Raw genomic sequence first — 13016 nt, 5'->3', positions numbered from 1 at the left:
CTGTCACACCCTGTATGAATGGTGTGCACACAGTACAGTCTGTGACTGAGCCTGCAGCCTCTCACACACGGGCAGCCAGGCAACTGCAATATATATATATATATGAAAAAAAAAATGAAAAAAAAAAGCACACTGATGTACCAGCCCTGAAAAGGGCTTTTTGGGGTGGTGTCTGGACGCTGTCCTTACAGCAGATGAGTCTGTGGACACAGAACACTGCCCTAGCTAACGCTTTCCCTATTAGATCAGCAGCAGCAGCACTGTCCCTCCTCTCACTGTGAATGCAGCTTCCGAATGAATCTAAAATGGATACTGTCCAGGAGGTGGGAGGGTCTGGGAGGGAGGGTCTGCTGCTGATTGGCTGGAATGTGTCTGCTGACTGTGAGGTACAGGGTCAAAGTTTACTCAATGATGATGTATAGGGGCGGACCGAACATTGCATATGTTCGCCCGCAGCGGCGAACGCGAACAAGCTATGTTCGCCGGGAACTATTCGCCGGCGAATAGTTCGGGACATCACTAGTGGCAGCATCAGAATAGTAGCTGAGGCAGGTAGCCAGAAGAAACCGGTCTCTTTTGTCAAAGTGTTGGTGTGGCACCACGGCCGATCTAGTCTGATGCATCAGTCATTGGTGGATGGAAATCCTCGTTGATCCACGCCTGATTTATCTTGACAAAGGTCAGTCTGGTAACTTTGGCCCCCGCTGAACTAAACAACCACTCTGATGCCACACTACTGGCCGGGCAGGACAGCTTTTCCAGGTCAAACTCTGCCAGTTGTGGCTGCCCAGTAGTACAGCGGATCTTCAACGTGGGGTGGCAGGGTACTGTTCAAGTATGCCACCACCTGGTGGTTCAGGTCCTGCTCCAGGTCTAGCAGCTGATGCTGCTTATGAGTAGTTTCTTAATTAGGCAGGTGAGGAAAGCTGCTCATAAGCGACTCTAGACTCAAGTTGCTGCTGATGGAGCTGGAACTGCTCCTACCCCCCACCCTGCCACAGCAGCCATAGCAAAGAAACGTGAGAGCAGAGGGCCCCCCCCGGTCAAACCTGAGAGAGGATGGATGATGGCGCAGATAGGAAGGGGCCAACTGACTACATAGGATGTCTCTATATTAGTTTAGTTTGTCCCCCCTCTCAGCGGGTGTAAAAAAGGCCCCCATTTTGGACCGGTAGCGAGGGTCCAACAAGGTGGAGAGCCAGAAGTCATCCCTCTGCTGAAGGGTGACAATTCGGCTGTCACTATGCAAGAAAGTGAGCATGCATCGGGCCGTTTGTGCAAGTGACTCGGAGGGACTCCCTGCCACCATCTCCACTGCATACTACCACGGTGTGCCTGGGTCCTCTGCCTCATCTTCCTCATTGCCCTGTAGCTCCTCTGGCTGCTCCTGCTCCTCCTCTCCTGTCACCTGTGTGTAAAAAACATCAATTTCGCTAGACATTGATTGTGCTCCAATGTCCTCCTCCTCCTCCTCCAGTTTAGCCCCCACAGGGCATATGTGGCCATGAGATCTAGGCGCTACGTCTCCCGTCCCCTGACCAGCCAGATTTACCAGCATCAGTTCCAGGACATGAAACAGTGGAATTGCGTTGTTCATCCCGTAGTCCTGGCGACTGAAAAATAACGTGGCCTCCTCAAAGGGCCTGAGCAAACGTCATGAGCTGCCACTCACTGACATTGAAGTTACACAGGAGAGTACTCCTGTCCGCTTGGATCATCAAGAAAACGTGCCATGGCCTTTTTATGTTCGTGCAGTTGGTCCAACATATGGAGAGTGGAATTCAAACGGGTGGAAACGTCACATATCAGCCTATGTTGGGGGATGCCGTTCTGCCGCTGCACCTCAAGTAGGGTGTGCTTTGCAGTGTAGAAGTGGCTGAAGTGCATGCAAAGTTTCCTGGCCATTTTTAGGATGTCTTGCAGATGGGTGGAAGACTTCAGAAATCTCTTGACAACCAGATTGAACACGTATGCCATGCAGGGCGTATAGCTCAGCCCTCCTTGACAAAGCACTGACACCATGTTCTTCCCGTTGTCGGTCTCCGATTTTGAGTTGTCACAGAGAAAGCTAGGATTTGATTTCTTTCTGAAGGACACGGAGCAGTTTCTCCCCTGTGTGACTCCGTTCGCCCAGACAAACGAGGTGTAGAACAGCGTGACACCGCCGTGCCCTGCACATGTGGTATGCTGGAGGAGCACTGTGAATTGTCCCTGTAGTGGAGGCTGAGGACACGGTGGAGGATGAGGAGGTAGAGGCAGACATTTTCGCAAAACCAACAGCGTGAGAACATGGAGGCAGAAGCGGCATCACCTGGCCGAGTTGCTGGTGTGGAAGGAACCACATTCACCCAGTGGGCCGTAGAGGACATGTATTGTCCCTGACCATAGTTACAGCTCCACACGTCGGTGCTGCCATGCACTTTGGCAGACACCAACAGGCTTAAGGACTGGCCCACCTTCTGTTCTACATGTGTGTGCAGGGCTAGTACTGCCTGTTTGGCAAAGAAATGACAGCTTGGGACTCTCCACTTCGGCTCGGCACAAGCCATCAGTTCTCTGAAAGGTGCAGAGTCCACCACTTGGAAAGGGAGGGACTGCACCACCAGCAACTTGAACAGGAGCACAGCTTCTGTGCCGTTGAATGAGTGCACGCATACTGTTGTCTCTTGGTAATCACTTCGGTGATCAATTGCTGACGGTTCGAAGTGACTGAGAAGAAGTAGGAGCATCAGGACCAGCAGATGATGGGAAGGACAGACAGCTCCCTTCAAGTGAGGTGGTGGAGCCTTGACTGCCTGAATTTGTGTCCGTGCCACTGGGTGATGCAGCGGTTGCTGCGGCAGGCTGGACCACTACATCGGAGCCACAGTTCTACCAGGCTACTTTATGGTGATGCTGCATATGTTGACGCAGGGCCGTGGTGCCAACATTGGCACCCTAGCCACGCTTCACCTTCTGTCCACAGATTCTACAAATGACAATTTTCACCTCCTCTGATGGCTTAACATAAAACAGCCACACCGCCAAGTAGGTGATTTTACCCCCAACACTCCACACTGACTGACTGCTACTGCCGCTGCTTTTTTGAACCCGTGCACCACTACTTTTTGGGCAGGCAGACTGACTGACCTTTCACTGCTGCCACCCTGCTGACTCCCGGCCACGCTAGTGACTTGCTGGCTCCGCCGCTGACTCACAGGCAAGCTGCCACCCTCTTCTCCTGATGATAAAGCCCCTAGTTCACCCGGCTCCCAAGTGCAATCAGCTACATCATCATCATCGAGTATCGTCTGCACGTCACTGATGTCATCCTCAACGGTCTCTGGGTCAGGAGCCTGACTGCTCGTAACACCAGCTCCCACGCCACTCACCTCCTCACTACTTGCCCGCCTAGCGGAGGAAGCGGTGGATGTCTCCTCCACATCTTGGCTGGCCAGTAGCTACTGACTGTAATCTAGTAGCTCATCCTCACTGGAACTAAGCCCACAGCATGCAATACTTCTCTGGCTGAGGGAACAGAAAAGGACAGAGACAGGTTGTGTCTGAGGAATTTTCTTACTTCAACACACAACGGCTAATAAGCCTTTTTTTTTTCAACTAATACAAGCCAAAAAATGTTTTAGAACCTCTAACTGCACCGCACAAGGGCAAATAAGACGTAGAAATATTTCCTTGTAATAACCCCTGTTAATGCCGGTATCACACAGCACTTGCACCCCAATAACGAGAACGGCTTGCTGGAATTACAGAGCTGAATAATGGCAATTTGGATCCGCAGTCCGTGCAGCAAGGTGTAATAGGATTGTTCCTGTTCCCCAGGCTGTAAACTACCCTACTGAACCCTGTTCTATACAAATGCTGTGGAATGATTCCTCCCTGTCCTTTCCCTTCACCTTGAATAATATATTACTGAACTTGTAAATTGTTTTTTCAGCACTATCATTAAGTTTTTCCTCGCACTATCCCTAGCGCCTGCTGACGTCTCTCCCTGCACTAAGTGCACTGGAAAATGGCAGAATCCAAGATGGCTGCGGTTATTTATAGGGCTGCGACATCACAGGGCTGGCTGCTGATTGGCTGCATGCATGGCATTATGGGTGATCCTGCCTTCCCAGAGTTCTTTGCTCCATGTCCTCACACGTGCAGCAGCCATTTTAGAAAAAATGTGATTCATTACCACGAAGCGTGAGGAAATTCGGATTCGGTACAAATCGTATTTTTCCTGAAATCCGGATTGAATTCCACGTCGTCAACTATGATTCACTCCTTTCTAATTACCATGTTAAATTCTGTTTTGGCAAAAGCTAGTGGTGGAGTTGTTTTCCTTGTTTGTGAGCCCACCCTGATACACGTCTTTACAGGCGCATCCATGTACAGCTGCCAGCCCTCTTCAGCAGGCCGCGGAGCAGCAATCAAGCTCCCAGACGCCTCCCCATTAACCAGGCCCCCTCCCTCAGACGGAGAGGCCGCACCAACAGTCTGAGGATTCCTCACCTGCGCTCCCCCAGCAGCCACATCCGCCAGTAAGGCTGCAGTTGCAGCTTGCTCCGGGCCTCCCGCGAGGAGAACGCCGCCATCTTCTTTGAACCACTTTTACCGACTAGGAGAACACAGATGGGGGTCCCCCCTTCCTTCTCCTGTGGGTTCCTGTCTCAATAATGGAATCCTCCTGCTGCGGCGGCACGCCGCAGAGGAACCAGTCCCCGCCAACCACAGCAAAGGGTCACTGCTGCGGCTCCACTAGCGACGCCAAACCCATGGGGTCACTTCTGGACTAAAGCGCTCAGGAGGCATAGACCTCCTGGCCCTAGTCCGACTGATGGGAGATGAGGTTGGCACAGCAGGCCCCTCTAAAGCCACCTGTTGCAGTATGTTGCAGCCATGCTGGACCATGCTGCTCTGCTGCCGCCCAAACATGAGCTCATCTAAGGACACCATGATACCAACATTCATCACAGGTACCCTCCGGCAACTGAATGACCACTCCGCAGCTTATATACAGCCGCCAAACCCCTAACTGCTCCACCTCTTCTCCCAATCAAACCATCCCTTCCTCACTTCAATACCTTAACCCTTTCTTGTCTACTGATTTCCCCCTCAGTCAAGCCACACTTTGCTACGGCTGCGCCCCGCTCCATTTCTCTACTTTAGAGATGGCGTCAAAGTCACCATTATACAGGACTACAACAACTGCCATCTGCCATTTATAGTCAATCTCTCTTCCCATAATCCTTTTCTCCGTGGCACTCACTTATGTTGAGGATCCAAAGCTTTGTACAACGTGAACGTCCAGGTACATGAATCAAATGCAAGAACACCAGTGAAGACTGACACACAAGGAGTGGGAGATAATGCATAACGAGGACAGGACATGTGAACCGCAGGATGACAACTATTATGAAGCAAGTAATTAGTGGTGGCTCCTGAGGTAAAGTGACTCTAGATTGATAGGTCTCACTGTCGAAGCATGAGGCATCATGGGAAAAAAAACTGCTTTTCGGAAATTATTGTATAATAGACACCACAGCTGCTGCAGAACCTCTTCTTCAAAAGGAGAGTATAATGCAAGTCAACCAATCAGTGACAGACATATAACTTCATCCCTCGTAAAGAGGTTCTGCAGCAGCCGGGGATGAATATTTTCCCACCACCACTGCTATGTATTCTGTAAGAAGTCACTGGGCATTCAGTACCACAAGGGGTTAACCAGGACACGTCCGCCGGGCTCCCTATGTGTCTCCTCTGCTCCTCTGAGTCCCAGTGGTTTAAAACCCAGTTATAAAACTCCCTCATCCCCTGGACTGGGGCGTCTGTTACTCAGGGGTCAGTACAGGAGGCGCAAGGTAAGAGATGCCTCACCAGGAGGAGACATGGATGGATGGAGCTCAGCACAAGCTCTGCTGCTCTGGGTAAGTGCGGGCACAATAGACCAGGATCAGGGTGATAATCAGATGAAATGTGACATGTATACCGTATGTAGGAAAATGTACCCGTATCTGCCTGTATATCTGCCGAGTGTGAATGTACCTATATCTGCCTGTATATCTGGCGAGTGTGAATGTACCCGTATCTGCCTGTATATCTGCCGAGTATGAATGTACCCGTATCTGCCTGTAAATCTGCCGTGTGTGAATGTACCCGTATCTGCCTGTAAATCTGCCGGGTGTGAATGTACCCGTATCTGCCTGTAAATCTGCCGGGTGTGAATGTACCCGTATCTGCCTGTAAATCTGCCGGGTGTGAATGTACTCGTATCTGTCTGTAAATCTGCCGGGTGTGAATGTACCCGTATCTGCCTGTAAATCTGCCGGGTGTGAATGTACCCGTATCTGCCTGTAAATCTGCCGGGTGTGAATGTACTCGTATCTGTCTGTAAATCTGCAGAGTGTGAATGTACTTGTATCTGCCTGTAAATCTGCCGGGTGTGAATGTACCCGTACCTGCCTGTAAATCTGCAGAGTGTGAATGTACCTGTATCTACCTGTAAATCTGCCGGGTGTGAATGTATCTGCCTGTAAATCTGCCGGGTGTGAATGTACCCGTATCTGCCTGTAAATCTGCCGGGTGTGAATGTACCTATATCTGCCTGTAAATCTGCTGGGTGTGAATGTACCCGTATCTGTCTGTAAATCTGCAGAGTGTGAATGTACCTATATCTGCCTGTAAATCTGCTGGGTGTGAATGTACCTGTATCTGTCTGTAAATCTGCAGAGTGTGAATGTACCTGTATCTACCTGTAAATCTGCCGGGTGTGAATGTATCTACCTGTAAATCTGCCGGGTGTGAATGTATCTGTCTGTAAATCTGCAGAGTGTGAATGTACCCGTATCTGCCTGTAAATCTGCCGGGTGTGAATGTACCCGTATCTGTCTGTAAATCTGCCGGGTGTGAATGTACCGTATCTGCCTGTAAATCTGCCGAGTGTGAATGTACTCGTATCTGCCTGTAAATCTGCAGAGTGTGAATGTACTCGTATCTGCCTGTAAATCTGCCGGGTGTGAATGTACCCGTATCTGCCTGTAAATCTGCAGAGTGTGAATGTACTCGTATCTGCCTGTAAATCTGCCGGGTGTGAATGTACTCGTATCTGCCTGTAAATCTGCAGAGTGTGAATGTACTCGTATCTGTCTGTAAATCTGCCGAGTGTGAATGTACCTATATCTGCCTGTATATCTGGCGAGTGTGAATGTACCCGTGTCTGTCTGTAAATCTGCAGAGTGTGAATGTACCCATGTCTGTCTGTAAATCTGCAGAGTGTGAATGTACTCGTATCTGCCTGTAAATCTGCCGGGTGTGAATGTACCCGTATCTGCCTGTAAATCTGCAGAGTGTGAATGTACTCGTATCTGCCTGTAAATCTGCAGAGTGTGAATGTACTCGTATCTGCCTGTAAATCTGCCGGGTGTGAATGTACCCGTATCTGTCTGTAAATCTGCCGAGTGTGAATGTACCTATATCTGCCTGTATATCTGGCGAGTGTGAATGTACCCGTGTCTGTCTGTAAATCTGCAGAGTGTGAATGTACCCATGTCTGTCTGTAAATCTGCAGAGTGTGAATGTACCTGTATCTGTCTGTAAATCTGCAGAGTGTGAATGTACCCGTATCTGCCTGTAAATCTGCAGAGTGTGAATGTACCTGTATCTGTCTGTAAATCTGCAGAGTGTGAATGTACCCGTATCTGCCTGTAAATCTGCAGAGTGTGAATGTACCCGTATCTACCTGTAAATCTGCCGGGTGTGAATGTACCTGTATCTGTCTGTAAATCTGCAGAGTGTGAATGTACTTGTATCTGCCTGTAAATCTGCCAAGTGTGAATGTACCGTATCTGTCTGTAAATCTGCCGAGTGTGAATGTACCCGTATCTGCCTGTATATCTGCCGAGTGTGAATGTACCTATATCTGCCTGTATATCTGGCGAGTGTGAATGTACCCGTATCTGCCTGTAAATCTGCAGTGTGTGAATGTACTCGTATCTGCCTGTATATCTGGCGAGTGTGAATGTACCCGTATTTGCCTGTAAATCTGCAGTGTGAATGTACCCGTATCTGCCTGTAAATCTGCAGAGTGTGAATGTACCTGTATTTGCCTGTATATCTGCCGAGTGTGAATGTACCTGTATCTGCCTGTAAATCTGCACTACAGATGAGCGAACTACTCGAGATTTCTTTTGGTTCAGGTTCCCCAATTTTTTTTGGTCTTGGACCCGAATTGATCTGGACCAAACCAAAGTTGCTCTAATTGCCCTGAATATTGGTGTATAACCTCTAGGCTCCTAGGACAGAATTTTTAGAAAAACTTGTGATCTGTTTTCATTTATATTTTTTCATTTCCCCCTTCCCGAAGCTCTTGAACACCATAACAGCAATAGTATAGGAGTGATTCGTACCACATATTTTTATGTGCTTTTGTGTCTTTTGTCATATTTATGTATTTAATAAAATTACTAATTATTTTAGCCTGTTTAGTCTCAGTTTGCTTTTTTAGGATTACTTGGTGATAGTAGTAGTAGTGTTGGTGATAGTAGCAGTAGTGGTAGTAGTGGTGTTGATGGCATTAGGAGTAGTGCAGTGTGGATGTGGAGAGGGTAGTAGTAATAGTGGTGGTGTTGGTGGTAGTAGTAGTAGTAGTGGTGTTGGTGATAGTAGTAGTAGTAGTGGTGTTGGTGGTGGTAGTAGTAGTGGTAGTAGCAGTAGTGCAGTGCGGATGTGGAGAGGGTAGTAGTAGTAGTCGTGGTGTTGGTGGTAGTAGTAGTAGTGGTGGTGGTGGCAGTAGTGGTGTTGGTGGTATTAGTAGTAGTAGTAGTGCAGTGTGGATGTGGAGAGGTTAGTAGTAGTGGTAGTGTTGGTGGTAGTAGTAGTGGTGGCAGTAGTTGTGTTTGTGGTAGTAGTAGTAGTGGTGTTGGTGGTAGTGGTGTTGGTGATATTACTAGTAGTAGCAGTAGTGCAGTGTGGATGCTGAGTGGGTAGTAGTAGTAGTCGTGGTGTTGGTAGTAGTAGTAGTGGTGTTGGTGGTAGTAGTAGTAGTGCAGTGTGGATGTGGAGAGGTTAGTAGTAGTGGTAGTGTTGGTGGTAGTAGTGGTAGTAGTGATGTTGGTGGTAGTGGTGTTGGTGGTATTAGTAGTAGCAGTAGTGCAGTGTGGATGTGGAAAGGGTGCAGATATAGGTCACAATAATAGCAACAGCAGGAGCAGCACAGCATGGAACATACAAGGTAGTAGATCGGTTTTAGGTGGTAAAAGTGATAGTAATAGCTGTGGCAGATCCTTTCCATTAATGGACAACTTGGTCCGTTTGGGTGTCACCACGCACCCCCAGCGAGACATGTCTGGATGATGGCTATGACTGAGCAGATAACGTACAGGGTTACAGTCTGTTTAGAAAGGATTGTCAAAACCGGAGAGGGGGAGGGGTCTGCCTTTATGTAAAGTCCTGTCTAAAGCCCACACTCAGAGAAGATATAAGTGAGGGACATGAACATGTGGAGTCACTGTGGGTAGAGATACATGGAGCTAAAAACAATAATAAAGTACTGGTTCAGGACCTGACTAGACTGGACTTAGTATTAACCAATAGACCTGACAGAACAACAGACTTGCAGGTCGGGGGACACCGGGGAAATAGTGACCAGAAAGTAATAACCTTCCACTTGTCATTCAAAAAAGAGTGTTTCTTCAGGGATGAACAAAAATACCAAAACTTCAAAAAAGGAAAATTTTGCCAACTAAGAGAGGCCATAGGTGTAACTAACTGGGACAAAGTCCTCAAAAATAAGAGCCACAAAATGGGATATTTTTAAAAGCATCCTAAAATCTAATTGTGAGAGGTACATACCGTATGGGAAAAAAAAGATTAAGGAACAAGAAAAAAACTATGTGGATAGATAGAATTGTAAAAAAAGCAAAAAAAAAAAATGACAAAAAGAAAGCATTTAAATCACTAAAACAGGAGGGTAACGAGAAAGCATTGAAAAACTTTGCATAGTTCTGGTGGACTGGAACCTCTACACACATGCAGAAGATGTTTTGTAAGACGCTGCTGAAGTTTTGCACCTTCAGCTCTTCCACACTGCTCTGGATGTCCATTGAAGTGAATGCAATTTTAAGCCCCACTTTCCCGAACCTTATGTCTGCCTGTGAGCTCATGCTAGTGCACAGAGTAGGTCTTCACCCAAAGATGGAGAGGCTAAGATCAAGGAGACACTAAGCTGACTGCAGGATATCTACACAACAGCTTTCTGAGCAGGTTCTGCTTCATTGCTGTTTAGTGTCCCTCTAATACTTCAGGTTGTACCCCCTCTGTGACCTGCTGTCCAGCAATTTACCACACTAATAAATGACTGGAAAGTTCTGAAACCTTAAACAATGGATGCGAGTATAAGATACTGTATGTGTAAAAAAATAAAAGTTGGGTTCATGTTATGATGGTCAGCCAAGAATGAAGTCTGTCCCCTTGTTCCTCCAACCCTCAAGGAAGCAAAACAGACTTCAGTTTGTGTCGGCTTTTCTGTAATGTCACCTTTAGAGATTAGGGAATTTTTTTTAAATTTGATTCGACGGATTAAAAAAAAAATTAGAAAAAATTTGGTTCGATCCGAATTTAATTGCAGCGATTCACATTAAAAACTCTATTTTCTGTCTGTAGAGAGCCTTTATTGTGGTGTAAAACACTGTGCCTGTATAGTGGTGTAGAACTCTGTGCCTGTATAGTGGTGTAGAACACTGTGCCTGTATAGCGGTGTAGAACACTGTGCCTGTATAGCGGTGTAGAACACTGTGCCTGTATAGCGGTGTAGAACACTGTGCCTGTATAGCGGTGTAGAACACTGTGCCTGTATAGCGGTGTAGAACACTGTGCCTGTATAGCGGTGTAGAACACTGTGCCTGTATAGCGGTGTAGAGCACTGTGCCTGTATAGCGGTGTAGAACACTGTGCCGGTATAGCGGTGTAGAACACTATGCCTGTATAGTGGTGTAGAACACTGTGCCTTTATAGTGGTGTAAAACACTGTGCCTGTATAGCGGTGTAGAACACTGTGCCTGTATAGCGGTGTAGAACACTGTGCCTGTATAGCGGTGTAGAACACTGTGCCTGTATAGTGGTGTAGAACACTGTGCCTGTATAGCAGTGTAGAACACTGTGCCTGTATAGCGGTGTAGAACACTGTGCCTGTATAGTGGTGTAGAACACTGTGCCTGTATAGTGGTGTAGAGCACTGTGCCTGTATAGCGGTGTAGAACACTGTGCCTGTATAGTGGTGTAGAGCACTGTGCCTGTATAGCGGTGTAGAACACTGTGCCTGTATAGCGGTGTAGAGCACTGTGCCTGTATAGGGATGTAGAACACTGTGCCTGTATAGTGGTGTAGAACACTGTGCCTGTATAGTGGTGTAGAACACTGTGCCTGTATAGTGGTGTAGAGCACTGTGCCTGTATAGTGGTGTAGAACACTGTGCCTGTATAGTGGTGTAGAGCACTGTGCCTGTATAGCGGTGTAGAACACTGTGCCTGTATAGTGGTGTAGAGCACTGTGCCTGTATAGTGGTGTAGAACACTGTGCCTGTATAGCGGTGTAGAACACTGTGCCTGTATAGCGGTGTAGAGCACTGTGCCTGTATAGCGGAGTAGAACACTGTGCCTGTATAGTGGTGTAGAACACTGTGCCTGTATAGTGGTGTAGAACACTGTGCCTGTATAGCGGTGTAGAACACTGTGCCTGTATAGCGGTGTAGAACACTGTGCCTGTATAGTGGTGTAGAACACTGTGCCTGTATAGTGGTGTAGAACACTGTGCCTGTATAGCGGTGTAGAACACTGTGCCTGTATAGTGGTGTAGAGCACTGTGCCTGTATAGCGGAGTAGAACACTGTGCCTGTATAGTGGTGTAGAACACTGTGCCTGTATAGTGGTGTAGAACACTGTGCCTGTATAGCGGTGTAGAACACTGTGCCTGTATAGCGGTGTAGAACACTGTGCCTGTATAGTGGTGTAGAACACTGTGCCTGTATAGTGGTGTAGAACACTGTGCCTGTATAGCGGTGTAGAACACTGTGCCTGTATAGTGGTGTAGAACACTGTGCCTGTATAGCGGTGTAGAACACTGTGCCTGTATAGCGGTGTAGAACACTGTGCCTGTATAGCGGTGTAGAGCACTGTGTCTGTATAGTGGTGTAGAACACTGTGCCTTGCAGTAACACACATAGGGAGTCTGCTGTGGTAGTCAAATAATACTGTGAGTCCGTATGACATGCAGATGACAGGCGTCGCTCTTAGAATCACTGCACACTTCACTTATTTGGGCAGTCACGGGGCCAAAACTGACCAAATAACTAAAGTGTGAACTCAGCCTTACAGGTCGATGTTAGCGCCAAGAAGAAGCGCACTCCTTTTACACCCTCGTCAGCTGATTCCACATAGATGTCTACAGAACCTGTTCTATTAACCCCTTATACAAGTAGAGCCCCCGACAGAGTGGAGAGGGGGTCAGCAGTAAGGTTGTGTTGACGTCACTGTTTATTTTGCCCTTCTTCTGATCCGTCAGATCAATAATTCACAAAAAACGGATCCTGTCTGTGGAGCATCCGCCTTCACTCGGTCAGCATTTGGTCAGTAATCCATCAGTATTGCTAGTACTAAAAAAACAGGAGTGGATCCAAAACAGAGATGACACGTGAATGAAATATTTGCATGTATTCTGTGTTTTGCACCCACTCCTGCTTTTGGCTACCTAATAAGCCAATTCTGATGGGACCACACAAGCCTTACAGCTGCTACACAGACAGGATCCGTTGTGCATCTCATTTTTCCTTCCTTCTGACAGATCAGAAGAAGGGTCAAATAAATGATGATGTCAGTGAGACCAATAAGGCAAAATAGTGGCCCAGTCATGAAGTGGGGAGGGTGAAAACAGCATGAGAAGTCCACAGAGTGGCCCTATGACATAGTGGTGAGGTGGAAGCAGCATGAGGAGTCCACAGAGTGGCACAATGACAGTGTGGAGGTGGCAGAAGAATCAGGAGG

Source organism: Bufo gargarizans, chromosome 3 (genome assembly GCF_014858855.1).
Source record: "Bufo gargarizans isolate SCDJY-AF-19 chromosome 3, ASM1485885v1, whole genome shotgun sequence".
Lineage (NCBI taxonomy): Eukaryota > Metazoa > Chordata > Amphibia > Anura > Bufonidae > Bufo > Bufo gargarizans.
This window is presented reverse-complemented; position numbering follows the sequence as displayed.